We start from the raw sequence: 15565 nt of genomic DNA, 5'->3' as shown, positions 1-15565 counted from the left end.
TAACTTTGATATATATGTACATGGTTCATTCATTTTAGCTACTAGCTATTACTCCATTTTATTTTATTTTATTTTATTTTTATTTATTTATTTTTTAAAATTTATTTATTATTATTATACTTTAAGTTGTAGGGTACATGTGCATAACGTGCAGGTTTGTTACATATGTATACTTGTGCCATGTTGGTTGGTCTTAGCATATTTCGTCATTTACATCAGGTACTTAACTCCCAATCCCTCCCCCTCCTCTCCCTCATGACACGGTGTGATGTTCCCCTTCCTGAGTCCAAGTGATCTCATTGTTCGGACACCTATGAGTGAGGGAACATCAGGATGGTTTTGGTTTTCTGTTCTTGCAATAGTTTGCTGGAATGATGGTTTCCAGCTGCATCATGTCCTACAAGGGACACAAACTCATCCTTTTTATGGCTGCATGGTATTCCATGGTGTATATGTGCCCATTTTGTATCCAATCTGTCACTGATGGACATTTGGGTTGATTCCAAGTCTTTGCTATTGTGAATAGTGCTGCAATAAACATCACGTGTGCATGTGTCTTTATAGCAGCATAATTTATAATCCTTTGGGTATATCCCAGTAATGGGATGGCTGGGTCATATGGTACATCTAGTTCTACAGATCCTTGAGGAATGCATACATACTGTTTTCCTGTGGTTGAACTAGTTTACAATCCCACCAATAACAATTAATAAAAGTGTTCCTATTTATAAAATTATATAAAGCGCAGGCTGAGCACCACCGACGTGATAAGCCATTCACAACTGGTGTGAGGATGAATCTCATTTAATGGTTTGATTGCATTTTCTCTGATGGCCAGTGATGATGAGCATTTTTCAGCATGTCTGTTGGCTGTATGAATATGTGCTGAAATAAATCTGTTCATATCCCCTTTGTGATGGGGTTGTTTTGTTTTTCTTGTAGAATTGTTGGAGTTCTTTGTAGGTTCTGGATATTTGTGCTTTAATGTAGATGGAAGTAGATTACAGAAATTTTCTCTCCATTCTGTAGGTTGCCCATTGCTCTGATGGTAGTTTCTTTGCTGTGCAAGCTCTTTAGTTTATTCGTCCCATTTGTCAATTTTAGCTTTGCTGCCGCTGCTTTGTTTGAACATGAAGTCTTTGCCCATTACCTATATACGGTGTTTTCCTAGGCGGTTTCCTCTGGATTTTGTAATTAGGTCTGGCACATTTAAGTCTCCGAATCCATCTTGAATTAATTTTACGTGTATAAGAGGTAAGGGAAAGGATCAGTTTCAAGCCTACTTATGGCTATGTGTAGCCAATTTTTACGGCACCATTTGCATGGGAATCCTTTCCCATTTCTTGTTTCTAGGGTTGTAAAGATCAGATGGCTGTAGATGTGGTGGTATTATTTCTGAGGACTCTGTTCTGTTCCCATTGGTCTATATCTCTGTTTTGAGTATCAATTACCATGCTGTTTTGGTTAAGCCTTGTAAGTATAGTTTGAAGTCAGGTAGCGTGATGCCTCCAGCTTTGTTCTTTGACTTAGGATTGTCTTTGGGAATCACGGGCTCTTTTGGTTCCATAAAGACTTTAAAGCAGTTTTTCCAATTCTGTGAAGAAACTCATTGGTAGCTTGATGGGGAGTTGGCAGTCTATAAATTACCTTGGGCAGTATGGCCATTTTCCGCGATATTATTGATTCTTCCCATCCATGAGCGTAATTTATGTTCTTCCATTTGTTTGTGTCCTCTTTTATTTCACTGGTAGCAGTGGTTTGTAGTTCTCCTTGAAGGTCCTTTACATCCTTGTAGGATTGGATTCCTAGGTATTTGGTTACTTTGACAATTTGGCGAATGGAAGTTCATTCATGATTTGGCTCTGTGTTTGTCTGTTATTGGTGTGCCAGGGAAGTAGCGTGATTTTTGCGCATTAATTTTGTATCCACAGAGACTTTGCTGAAACTATCAAGCGGGAAGTTTTGGAGTGAGACCAAGTAAAGGGTTTCTAAATATACAATCATGTCATCTGCCAAACAGGGACAATTTGGCTCTTCTTTCCCTAACTGAATACCCTTGATTTCTTTCTCTTACCCTGATTGCCCCTAATAGAACTTCCTTTCATTTGGGAATAGAATTGGTGAGGAGACATCCTATCATATGCCTTGAGTTTCGAGGAATTTTTCCAGTTTTGGTCGTCATGATCCATTCATTGTGGTTTGTCATAAATAAGCTCTTCATTATTATTTTTGGTCAGTTCCATCATGCAGATTTATTGAAGACTTGGCATGAGAATTTCGCTGTTGGGTATAAAAGCCTTAAATAGAATAAATAAATGGTTCTTTATCTTTGGTTTGTTTTATGTGCTGGTCTTAATGTTGTGGTGCAAATGTTAGAACAAGCCCCATCCAGGATAAACCCACCGATGTGGTGGATAGCTTTTTGATGTGTTGTTGAATCAGGTTTACTACGTGTTTGTTGAGGATTTTTGCATTCGATCATTTGTCGGATAATGAATTACAAAATTATATTTTTTTTTTGTTTATTTGTCCTACCAGGCCCCAGGTATCAAAAAGGATGATCGGCCTCACCAAAATGGGTTAGATTCCCTACTTCTAATGATTTGGGATAGTTTCAGAGAGGGCCGTTTTATCTATGCTTATACTTCTGGTAGAATTCAGCTGTGAATCCATCTGATTCTGGACTTTTTTGGTTTGATAGGCTCATAATTATTGCCTCAATTTTAGAGCCTACTATTATTGGTCTATTCAGGGATTCAACTTCTTCCTGTTTTAGCAGATCTTGGAAGAGTGTAAGTGTCAGAAATTATCCATTTCTTCTAGGTTTTCCAGTTTATTTGAAGTAGAGGTGTTTATAGTATTCTCTGATGGTAGTTTGTATTTCTGTGGGGTGGGTGGTGATATCCCCTTTATCATTTTTAGTGCGTCGTTGAGTTTCTTCTCTCATGTTTGTGTGTGGTGGTGTGTTTGTTGATCACTTGAAATGACTCCTGGATTGTTGAGTTTTGGGTTTCGTATATATCTCCTTCAGGTTCATGCGGTCACTTAGTTATTTCTTGCCTTCTTTAGCTTTAGAGTATGTGTTTGTCTTGCTTCTCTGGTTGCTTTAAGTTGCGTCATTAGGTATTCAGTTTTGAGTCACTATAGCTCTCTTGTGGCATTTAGTGCTATAAATTTCCTCTACACACTGCTTTAAATGTGTCTGATTCTGGTATGTTGTATCACTTTGTTCTCATTGGTTTCAAAAGAACATCTTTATTTCTACCTTCATTTCGTTTATGCGGTATTCAGGGTTGTTTGCCGAACATTATGGTTAGTGGTTTTGAAGTTAGTTTCGTACATTTCAGAGTTCTAGTTTAGTTGCACTGTAGATTACAGAGACAGTTTATTTATAATTTCTGTTCTTGTGTACATTTGCTGAGGTGGCACTTTAATTGTGATTGGTGGGTATTTTGATGATTTTGAGAATCATATTCATTTGATTTGAGAACGGAGGTTCTCAGTGTCTAATGGGTCTTGAAAACTTGCTGCAGAGATGAGTTCCTGGATATCTTGCTTTTGTTGCTTTCCGTGTTGGTCACGTAATGACGGTGGTGTTTGATACCGGTGACATGGGTCTGGAGTCTCTTTAGCCAAGTCTCTAAGACTTGCTTTATGAATCTGGGTGCTCTGTATTGAACACTGCTGGAACCGTTGATTGATGCCTGACCGTGTAATGGCCTTCTTTGGCTCTTTTGATCTTTGATGATGGTTTAAAGTCTGTTTTATCAGAGACTAGTATTGCAGCCCTGCTTTTTGTTCTCCACATTTGCTTGGTAAATCTTGCATCATCGCTGTTTGTTCATGCTTATGTCTCTCGTGTAGAAGTTGAGTCTCTGAATACAACAAGGGCGGTGGGTCTTGGCTCTTTATCCAGTTTGCCAGTCTGTGTCTCTTTTCATTTGGAGCATTTGGTCATTTTACATTTAAGGTTAAGATTATTTATGTGTAGTTCCTGCCAGTAATTATTAACTGGATTTATTTGCAGATTAGTTGATGCAGTTTCTTCCCCAGCCTAGGTGATTACCGCATTTGGCATGTTTTGTGGCTGGGTACTGGTTGTTCCTTTCCATATTTGAGTGCTTCCTTCAGGGTCCTCTTGTAGGTAGGCCTGGTGGTGACAAAATCTCTTTGCTTATCTGTAAAGGATTTTTATTTCTCCTTCACTTATGGAAACTTAGTTTGGCTGGATGAATTCTGGGTTTAAAATTCTTTTTTCTTTGGGAATGTTGAATATTGGCCCCACTCTCTTCTGGCTTGTAGGTTTCGCGGGGTCATGAGTCTGATGTTTTGCTTTAATGCGTGTAACCAGGCCTTTCTCTCTATGGCTGCCCTTAAGATTTTTCCTTCATTTCAACTTTGGTGTTGAATCTGGCAATTATGTGTTAGGTTTATATTCTAGAAATTATCTTTGTGGTGTTCTCTGTATTTCCTGGATTTGAATGTTGGCCTGCCCCTACTAGGTTGGGGAAGTTCTCCTGGATGATGTCCTGAAGTGTTTTTCCATGGTTCCATTTCCCCCACCCTTTCAGGCACCCCAATCGGTGGTTGTTCTTTGCCATCCATGCTTCTTGCAGGCTTTGTTCATTTCTTTTTTCTTCTTTTTTCTTTTGGTTTTCTCTTCCTTCATTTCATTCATTTGATCCTCAATGTGGGCCTCTTTCCAGTTGATTGGGTGTTGGTTGCTGAAGCATTCCATTTCTCCGTATTTCCTGGAGTGTCATGGTTTCATCTCTTTCCGTTTCGTTTGCGGGCCTGCATTAATTACTCCTGGCCGTCGTTCTTTCGCGCAGAAGTTTTGGTTTCGCTGCGCTGGGTCGTGAAATTCCTCCCCAGCTCTGAGAAATTTGATGGACTGGCTTCTTCTCATCTAAGTGAAAGTCATTTCTCCGTCCAGCTTTGATCCGTTGCTGGGCGCTCGCGGCTCCTTTGCGGGGGAGATGTGCTCACTTATTTTTGGTGGCTTGCACAAAACACATGCGTGGGGTTTTATGCCATAGATACTTGATGTTGGTGATATGCCCCGTTGGGTTTTGTTGTGGTTATTAGCCTGTTTGATGTTTTCCTTCTAACAGTCAGGACTGACCCTCAGCTGGAGTCTGTTGGAGATTGGCAGAGAGTCCCACTCCAGGGCCTGCCTGGGGTATCAGCAGCAGAGGTGCAGTGAGTATTTCTGAACAGGGTGGCCTGTCTGATTCTTGCTGACTTCTCTGGGGTGCCTCCACACCAGTGGGGCATCAGGGCTGCCCTAGTGGGGGATGTCTCCCAGTTAGGCTACTCAGGGTCAGGGACCCACTTGAGCAGGCAGTCTGTCACTCTCAGATCACAGCCTCCGTGTTGGGAGATCCCTCTACTGCTGGCACCATTAGGACCAGAGTGGTTTAGAATTAGGGTTTCTGCATTTTTGCATTTGTTTACATTGTTGTTGTTGTAGCTGTGCCCCTGTCCCCAGAGGTGGAGTCTACAGAGACAGGCAGGTTTCCTTGAGCTGCTGTGAGCTCCACCCAGGTTGGAGCTTCCCAGCGCTGTTCACCCAGCCCAGCCTCCCAGCAATGGCTGACCTCCCCAGCTTTCGCTGCTGCCTTGCCGGTAGATCACAGACTGCTGTGCTGCTGTGGCCAGGGGGAGCACCAAGATGTCTGGGACCCTCCCAGGCAGGGTGTGGGATATGATGATCCTGGTGTGTTTGCTTGAAAGCAGCTTCATTGGGGATTAGGAGTTACCGGTTGCCCGGTGTTGTGTGTCATGGGTTTCCCCTGGCTGGAAGGGATTCCTTTACACCCAGGCACCCGGGGTGGTGCACCATGCAGCCTGCTTCCTGGCTGGGTGAGACCGTGGCTGTGCTCTGTGGATCGTCCGGCACTCCCAGTGAGACCCAGTACCTCAGTTGAAAATGCAGAAATCACCGGTCTTCTGTGTCGCTGGTGCTGGGAGTTGGAGACTGGAGCTGTTCCTATTCGGCCATCTTGCTCCGCCCCCTACTCCATTTTATAAATGTACCACGATTTATCAATTTCTTTCTTAAAATAAGAAGTTTATTTTATGTTCAGTTTTTTACTGATACAAGCAATGCTGTGATGAATATCCTTGTTTCTCCTTGCCAACATAAACCAGTGTTTGTAATACTTAATCATAGAACCGTTGGTCACAGGGTATAAATGGCTTCAATTTATCAGATACTACCTAATTGTATTTCAAATGTATTAATTAATTCATATTTCCGGCAAACATGTGAAAATTCTTGTTTCCCTGTATCCTATCAATTATCAGACTTTAAATCATTGCCATTTATGAATATGAGTTTCCTCTCTTGTTAGCGTGACTTCCCTTAGCTACTAGTACAGCTGACGATTGTGTCAGTTAGCTCTCACCCTACTAATGCTACATCACAAGTCATCCACAATTCAGTGGCTTAAAACTACTCTTATTGATCAATCATTCTCAGTCTGTTGTTTGGCTGGCAGTCAGCTGATCTAGACTGGGCTCAGCAGGACAACTCAGCTGGGCTTGTCTTCCTGCTGAAGCTTGGACTTGTGCTTATTTATTCAGTTGCTCAATTAATTAATTGGGCCTGTGTGGTCATTCAGAGGCACAAGTCAGCAACATGAAAGATCTCTTAAGGCTGATACTTGCACAATTTCTTATGGCTTCGTCTTGGAACTAGCATGTACTCACTTTTGCCACACTCTTTTGGCCAAAGCAAATGACCAATCCTAAGTCAAAGGGTGAGAAAATAGATTCTTTCCATTTAGTGGGAGGAACTGCAAAGTCATATGGAAAAGGGTTTAGATACAGGGAGGACTAAAAAATTTGGCCAGTAATGCAATCCTCTACAGGGTTGTTCAGGCTTCTTTTTCTGTGAATTGCTCATTCACAGGCTTTAACAATTTTCCTTTTTTGGATAGTTGTCATTTTTATTGACATGTAAAAATATTTGTATATTTTAGCTACTAATTTTGTATCACAGATTTTTTCACCCATGCCTTTTTACTTCTTTTATTCTGCTATTGTTGATATAGAAAGTTTTAATGTAAATAAATTTTTCGAACTTTTCTCTCATTGATTAATAATGATGTTAAAGTTTTCTATGCAAAGCTCCTAAATTACTGTTCTGTTCCACTGGTTCATTTGCATTTACCACACAGGTTAAATTACCATAACTATATAAAAATTCAACATATGTAGTAGTATGAGCCTATACTCATCCCATTCTTCATTTCCAAAATGTTCTTAACCACTTTCACTCTTTCCTCTTCCATGTGAGTGTTAGGATAAGCTTCTCATCTTAAAAAGTTTCCGATTGAAAATTAAAATAAAGTATATTTAGTTTATAGACTAAATTGTAGAAGAAATACAATCACTAATAAAGTAGTTACTCCATTATTTAAAACCCTTTTTCTCTTATATGTTTTGTTCTAATGTGAATAAGGATCTATTTTTTTAAATTACAGTTTATAATTAGCTGTTGCTCCTGTATAGGAAAGTGATTTTTATAGATGAATCTCAAATACTGCAAATTTGTGGGACTATAATTTTCACAATGTGTCAATAGATTCTTTTAGAATTTTCTATGTTGATAATTTTTTTGTCTGTGAGTAATGACTTTATATGTTCCTTTCAAATTTATATGTCTCTTATTCTTTTCCTAATCCAATGTTGTGTCAATAAGTTTCAATAAAGTGTTAAATAGAACAATGATCGAAGGAATCTGGTTATGACCCCTTACACTAAAGGAAATACTCCTAATGGATATTTTTGTTGTAGGTTTTTAGTAAGAATCCATCATCAAGTGAAGGAAGCTATCTTTCACTTCTAGTTTTCTGAAAATTTATGATTTGATTAGAAATATCACTCTATGTCTTCTTGAATCAATTTTGTTGTTTTGACATATTTTATCCATTGTTTAACATTTATTATGTTTGGACTATAGTTAATTATAAATTTCTCTATTTGTAGTTATGGACCCATTTTTTTCTTGATCAATAATGTGAGCAAATTAGGTATTTCATTAGTCTTCTCAAAGAAAGAATATTTGATTCTGATGATTCTACAATTTCTTTAGTTTTTTTAAGTGCTATTCTTATTTTATTAATTAATATTACATTCATTCTACCTTCTCTAGATTTACTATTTTGAGTTGTTTAGCTCTTAGATTTGGTTAATAGCTTGACTTAACATGTTGATTTTTCTCTTTTTTCCCTGTCAGCATTTCAGGAAATTTTTCTATGTATTATTTTATGGCATTCCACATATATACTACTTCTGTTGCCTTGTGTTCTAATTATTTCATAATATCTATTATGACTAATTCTTTGGCACATAAATGATTTTAAGTATGTTTTCCATTTTTCAAATGCATAATATTTTTGTTCTTTTGTTACTTGTTTCTAGTTTTACTGCATTGTGTTCAGAAAACAGTGTATACTATATTGATTTTTTGATAGTTTGAGACTTTGTGAACTAATACTTAATTTTTACTAGTGTGCTGTTTATAGTCATAGAATATCATATTTATCATCATGCAATCCCATATAATATTGCCATATACTAAAACAGCTCATTTACTCTGAAGCAGGTGCAGCAATGAGCAAGTAACAATGAGATGCATTGACTCTACCATAAACTGCATCACCCAGGAGCTGCCAGATTCAGAGTAGATGAAATGGCCTTTTGATGGAGCAGCAAAGGGACCAGCTTGGAGATGACACCCATGAAAGCCTATGAGCTAGAGCACTGTTCTTCAGGATGTGGTCATGTATAATTTTTCTCCTAAAAGAGTTTGACTTCTCATAAAGCATTGTACTCTGCAGAGCGGCCATTCAGACAGGCTAGGAGGCATAGTCTCCAGCCAGAAGCAAGAAGAAAACACTTCCAGGGAGGGAAAAAGGCAGCAGGAATTTATGCTGAGCAGGATGGCTGAATATATGTACTTAATAAGCTATAGGAGGCATAATGAATATTTATGAAAGGAGAAATGTGCCCATGCACAATTGTGCTTGATGCTTCTCCATCTTCAACAAAAAAGGTGGGTAATTCAAGGGTGGAGTTTTTGTCCCTCTGACATCCAAAGGTGAGGCAGGTGACACGAAAACCCTTAGTGCACTTTTTCCATAGACTGGCCAGAACTACTCCATGGTTGTTGGTCTCTTAACAGGTAAAAAAGGATGGGCAGCACCAAGGGATTGGTGGATATTACTGGTGGAGTTTTTTGAAAAGGGTAGTTTCTGTTTAGCGCTTACAGAAGAAAACCAAATCATGGTTAATGAGAGAGGGAATATAACGAGGTGAGTCTGACCTCCACATCCTGTCATGGCTGAGAACTCAGTTTTCAGGTTTACTCTGGGGCCTCCTTGGCCAAGAGATGGACTGTTCAGTCAGTTGGGGGGTTTAGAATTTTACATTTAGTTTACATTCTTCCCCTTTTGGTCAAGATCTGCCAGAGGCTCTATCCACCAAAAGGCTCTATCACCAGGTATCTTGATATCCTCTTGTTAATTCTCTTTTAAAATCTTTGGAAAGCAGGAAACATTTTATGGTGAAAATGAAATGGAAAGGGACTACACAATGGCCCAGGAGTCAAAGTCCTTCCATTTACTGGCAGCTGTGTAAGCACCTGTGTGCCTATTCTTGACTTGGAGGATCTGAACTAACTGTATTCCTCAAAACTACTCCTTACAATCTCAGGCACCAACCCCTTCTGCAATTCTCCCTGGACCTAGAGGGAGGGTGCCTATATAGTTTTTGCAACAGGGTGGTAGAAAGAAAACAGACCAGACACCATGCGATTCCAAATGAGAGAGATTTGCAGGCCTTGCCTAATCATCTCTAGTCTGCAGAATATCATGTGTATTAGTCTGTTTTCGTATTGTTTCTAATAAAGAACTGCCAAAGACTGGGTAATTTATAAAGGAAAGAGGTTTAATTGACTCACAGTTCAGTATGACTGGGGAGGCCTCAGGAAACTTACATTCATGAAGAAAGTTTAAGGGGAAGCAGTGTATCTTCTTTACAAGGCGGAAGGAAGAAGTGCTGAGCCAAGGGGGAAGAGCCCCTTATAAAACCATTAGATCTCATGAGAAATCACTCATTATTACAAGAACAACAAGGGAAAACCGCCCCCATGATCCAATTCCCTACACCTGGTCTCTCCCTTGATACGTGGGGATTATGGGGGTTATGGGGATTACAATTCAAGATGATATTTGGGTGGGGACACAAAGCCTAATCATATCACCATGATTCTAGTTTTCTCAGAAGAAGTAAAACAACAAGAAATAAATAGCATTAATAATTTGACATTCAAAAGAGAATCTGTGTGTCAGAATGGAAAAAGAAACCTATCTCATTAGGGTGCCAACTCAAAATATCATGAAGAAAATTATAACCCGATTCTTTTTTAGAGGCATATTGTAGCCAAGAAATAATTCGTGATTCAATCTGCACTCAAAAGCTAAGGTCAGGGATGGAATCTAGTAACTAGTGTGATATTTCCCCTTCCTAGAACTGTAAAACAGAAGGCCTGCAAATCTGCCCTTCAGGCAATATTAATTGGATATGCTATATGGGAAACAGTAAGACTGCCTGAGCCCACAGAGTGTAGAGTAGAAGTGGAGGTGATAGTAGGAAAAGATTCTCCACCTGACAGCACTTTGGGAGCATTTACTGGGGCTTAGACCTGTGAACACCTCCCAACAACTCTTGGGACTTTGGACTAGAGAATTTCTGCTTGAGGGGCATTTACTGCTTGGTTATGGGACTTTAACTGAACTTACCCCTATGACTGAGGGACTTGAATTGATCTTGGTATCTGAAATACTCAGGCTGTCTGGGGAGATGTCAGAGAAATACTCTAATAGCAGTGTTCAGAAGAAATATCCAGAGTTCCATAATAAAACAGAAATGGTTATATAGGATCACACTACTTGGGGATGCAAGAAGGAGACATTCACAAGCATGGAGCCTCTTTTGTCCTAGGACTGACTCTGGAACTGTGTGAGGAGCTTCTGGACTCTACAATGCCCAATAAACAGCTGTCACCTGACTGACAAACACCTACTTGGTTTGTGGATGGCAGTTCCAAGGTGAACAAACAACATGTTTGGAAAGCTGCTATTCTGACAGTATGGTTTGTTTTTAGCAGAATTTACCTTTTCCCGTACTCAAGTTCTCCAAAGTTCAAAAGCTATTCATTAGTATTCTTATTTTATGGTAATATAGTAATTGGCATTTATGTTCAGTAATAATCTATTTTCTTTTGAAATGGGAAACAATCGGAGATGCTGGTTGTTTTACCAATGCTTTGGCTAGAATAACATAGTTTCAGGTAATGTTCCAGCAAAACCAATTTAAAGAGAGCCTGTATGGCCAATCAATTCTCTCTATACTTTATGAAAATAATAAGGCCAAGTATAACAAGCCTGACATTTATTTTGCACACAAATTCATCTTACTCTATTTTCTCTTTGGTAGAAAAGGGGGATTGGAGGGAGAGAAATCATGTTTCTGAGGTTTATGCTTTTAACCAATGTTAATCATATGATACTTAGTACATGAATCTAGGAACCAAACATGGGCATAGAAAGGAGCCTGCTCGCTTGGTGAACTTTTGTTTCCTGTCTCCTCTCCACAAGTTCAGGCTCCATTAGGGATCCTTTTTCCCAGAGGAGGGATGTTTCTACCAGAAGATACAGTAACTATTTTACTAAACCTAAGGTTTAAAGCTCCTGCCTGTCATTTTGAGCTCTTCATCACACCAGGCGAACAGGAAAAGGAAGAAGCTACTACCATATTGGCAGAACTAATCAACACAAATTATCATGAGGAGGTAGGGTTGATGTTTGTTATGCCAGTAGAAAGGCATATGTCTGGAACTCAGAAGACTTTGTTGCTTCCATTTCCAGGAATAATCATAAAGGGGCCACTGCAATAGCAATGGCCTGACAAGAACAAAAACCAACAGGCATGAAGGTCTGGGTAATATCACTGGGCTGACAGTTCTCACCAGCAGCAGTGCCATCCAAGAGTTAGTGGAATCTATTATAGAAAGAATGAGAGAAACGGAAGGTAATGCATATCACTGTTGGCCTCAGGACTGTCACTTTTCCCACTAAATTTGTTATAAGTTTATTTTGAAAAATTGTAACTGGACAGCACCTTGAAAAAGCAGTGATAGACTGGAATAAATTTAATGCGGGGTCAAGTAAATCAGACTGGTACAAGGAGTGGGCTCTCACAGATTCTATCAGCGCTTCATCTATCTCCAGTCTTGGGCTCTAGTGGACTTCAGTGTCTTTATCCGCATCTCTGCGCCCATCACACAGCAGGCCCTAAAGTGAGGAAGAATTAGCACCCCTAAGAGCAGCTCTCAATCAGCCACTCTTTGGAGTTTATGAGTACGTTTTGCAACTACCTGGCACTTTGGGTGGGATAGTTCTAAGGTATCTATTTACCTATTTTATTGCCAGTTGTCCATTGTAAATACTGGCTAAAAAATGCATCGTAAATTGCCTCCCTTCCATTCCTGTGTCAATTTTTCTCTTTCCTATTGGTATTACTTACACTGTTTGTACTTGAACTATTGTTTTACATCCTATTTCTAGAAGAACTCAAAATAGAACACAGGGTCTCAAATCAGATATGGGACTTTTCATTTCAGCTCATGAAACTCAAGATTTATAATTCCATGCAGGTGCGCCTATATATGTGTCCAATTTATGATGGACCAACAGACTGCCAGCTCTGGCATGGGTTTCCCCTTTTCTTTCTTATGCTGCCAAATGTCCTATTTTAACATTTAAGTTTAGATATGTTTAATTTGTTTTTCAGAATGAAACTAAGACAACAATGAGGCATCATGTCACTTCTATTAGTCTGACAATAAGGAGAACATTAGATAATACCAGATCTGGGCAGGGATATAGGGCCGTAGGAATACTCATGTGCTGAAGGTGAATACAGGTGCAGTTCTGCAGAAATGTCTGCCCTTAGTCCAATAAGTTTATACCTAGTCTATGAGGCTGAACAGTTTTGCTCCTATATATAGATTCCCTCCCCTGTCCAAAAAGAAAAAGGCCCAGGGCGCCCACAAGAAGACACATATAAGATACCTTATCACAATGTTGTTTTTGTTGGCAGGAAATTGCCACTGGTTCCACCACAAGAGCAGTAGATGGTAAGATGTGTAATGGTCCACTTTGGAGTACAATGCATCAGTAGAAATGATAGACTAGTTGTATATGCAGCAAATTTAATAGCTCTTAAAATATATTGCTAGATGAACAAAGAAGAAATCACAAGACATATAACACAGTACTTTTGTGTACTTTTCAATGTGCATACAAACCACTGCTCATGTCCTACAAGAATAAACCAACTGTCGTCTATTCAACAAACACATTGAAAGAAAAGAGTAAACAGAGGTGGGGATAGGGAAGAGAAAAGAATACAAATGAGCAAAACAAAAATGGAGGCTTGTGAAGACCAATGATAATAACGTGTCAAGCACTGAAAAATAAGATTAGCACAACCCTTGGCACCTAAAGCACGCACACAAATTTTTTGTTGTATATTTTGAGTACATCTATAGGTTTGCCATAGATGAAAGTTTGAACCAACATAGTTTAAGTGTTAGAAGTACATAAATCATACTATAATTTTATACTTTACTTTATAATGTAATATAACTTTCCTGTTGGTAGATAATTTGGCTCCAGTTTTCTGCTACTGCAAATAGTGGCTACAATGAGCAACACTCTGTACCCATAGAGGGCAATATAGGTGGCTCTACAGGAAGCAAGAGATGTAATGGTTAAGAACACTGGGTTCGGTGTTGCAATCCTGGTTCCTCTACTGTGTATCCTCAGGCAAGTTAGGAAATCACTCTGAACCTCAGTTTCTTGAAGGAGATGATGTGTATAAAGCAGGTAAATCAATGCTGGCACATACCTGAACACTCAATCAGTATTAGTTATTATCATGACTATTGTTTTAACATATATTTTAATAAAACAAAGTTACAGTGATTGAATTGCTTATTTATATGGAACACATTTTACATGTATGTATATTTTTAAAATGTCAAATGAGCCATATAAATTTACTCCACCACCAAAGGCGTAAAGGTCTATTTACCAAAGGTATCTGACAATACTCTTTTCTACACTTGGCAAAATCAGGTGTCTTCATTCTTTTGAGTTTCTTTTCCATCTCATTGGTGAATAAAACATTATCTTTTACCTTATATTTCCTTGATTGCAAATATGTACATGAACCTTTTGAACTTTTATGAAATATTCATTCAAAAACTGGCATATTAAGAAAATTAATCCTAACCCATTTTAGACAAAAGAGGCTTCAGTCAGCTTTTGTATTTATTTGGCTTATGACCCATAATAGATTCAACCATACTAAGCTTAGCATGGAGCAGCCCTACACACTGCCTTGTAGATTCTGCCATTATTTTATTTTCTGGCCAGATGGGCTATTGGGAGATATAAATGATCATGATTATATCAGAGGTTGTTGTTGTTTTTCTTTTTCTAACATTCATAAACATCATCTTAATTAAAATCCAAAGCTTCTAGAAGTAAAGATAAATTAAGATACTGAATTATTAACGTTGTAGTACTTTATAATATTGCTTTTGCTTTTAAATTTTTTTCATGACACGCAAGATTTTAACAGCATAATTTTAATCCAAATGCCTAAATTCTATTCTGTGACCTTAAAATAATTTAATCATTTATTTATTTTATCCTTGATGGAATAAAATGTCAGTTCTTAAGGATTTAGAAAATGTCAGCCAATATAGCCAAAGGGGCTCTTTATTAAGAAGTTCATTTTGATTAAATAAATGCATATGTAGTCATAGGGTAATTTATATGGGGAGACTAAAAGACTGCAAGAAAAGTCACTTTCTATCAAAATTATCCTTAGTTCATAATGATTTCTTTTATTGAGCTTCTAAAAATGTTTCTCAAGAAGAACATCTTTTATTTAGTGTGATATATATTGAGACGGCTCTCCCTCTTCTATCCCAGATAGTCCTTGATACACAAAGCTCCTGCTTATTCCACAGCAATTTCATCAATATAGAAAGCCCGCAGGGATGAAGAGAGAAGTAAGAGTCAGGACATGTGTTATTTCGTCAATCTCTTGCTGTAATGAAGAAAGAGGAATGATAGAGGAATTGTCAGATATTAGGATATTAGAACAACATTTATTTTACTGTCCTGTATTCTCAACTTATCCCCTGAGGAATTTGAGAAAACTCTGCGACTTCAGGTTAGAGTATTTTCAATATTAAACATGGTTATTGATTACTGCTGGCATAACCCTTATATTAAATATTTCTATGCTCCGAGGTTCAGACTATGTTTTAATGGTCTCATCCGTTCATGGCTCAAAATCCCACATGGGAATTAATAAAATAATATATTAATAGTACAAAGCCTACAGACTTGAAAACATGTTGAAATGAAAATTCTATGAAATTCTTCCATATGACGATTCCATGAAAATTCTTCCC

The 15565-nt window shown here is 38.4% G+C and overlaps 1 long non-coding RNA gene across 13 annotated transcripts in view; it reads left to right on the top strand.

Annotated features, from left to right (window-relative positions):
* LOC116274474 overlaps positions 1-15565 on the top strand; it is a 138086-nt gene that overhangs the window by 86509 nt on the left and 36012 nt on the right. For 8 of the 13 annotated variants that reach the window (XR_004183130.1, XR_004183137.1, XR_004183139.1 and 5 more), the window contains 3 exons: positions 8612-9064; positions 11014-11120; positions 15078-15321. The exons of 1 other annotated variant lie outside the window; for it this stretch is intronic. This is a non-coding gene — a long non-coding RNA (uncharacterized LOC116274474). The remainder of the gene's footprint in view (positions 1-8611; positions 9065-11013; positions 11121-15077; positions 15322-15565) is intronic. 4 more of the 13 variants (XR_004183135.1, XR_004183138.1, XR_004183129.1 and 1 more) reach the window with 3 other exon arrangements.

Source organism: Papio anubis, chromosome 4 (assembly GCF_008728515.1).
Source record: "Papio anubis isolate 15944 chromosome 4, Panubis1.0, whole genome shotgun sequence".
In the NCBI taxonomy this organism is placed as follows: Eukaryota; Metazoa; Chordata; class Mammalia; order Primates; family Cercopithecidae; genus Papio; species Papio anubis.
Note: the sequence above shows the minus strand (reverse complement) of the source record. Positions and strands in the feature narration are given on the sequence as shown.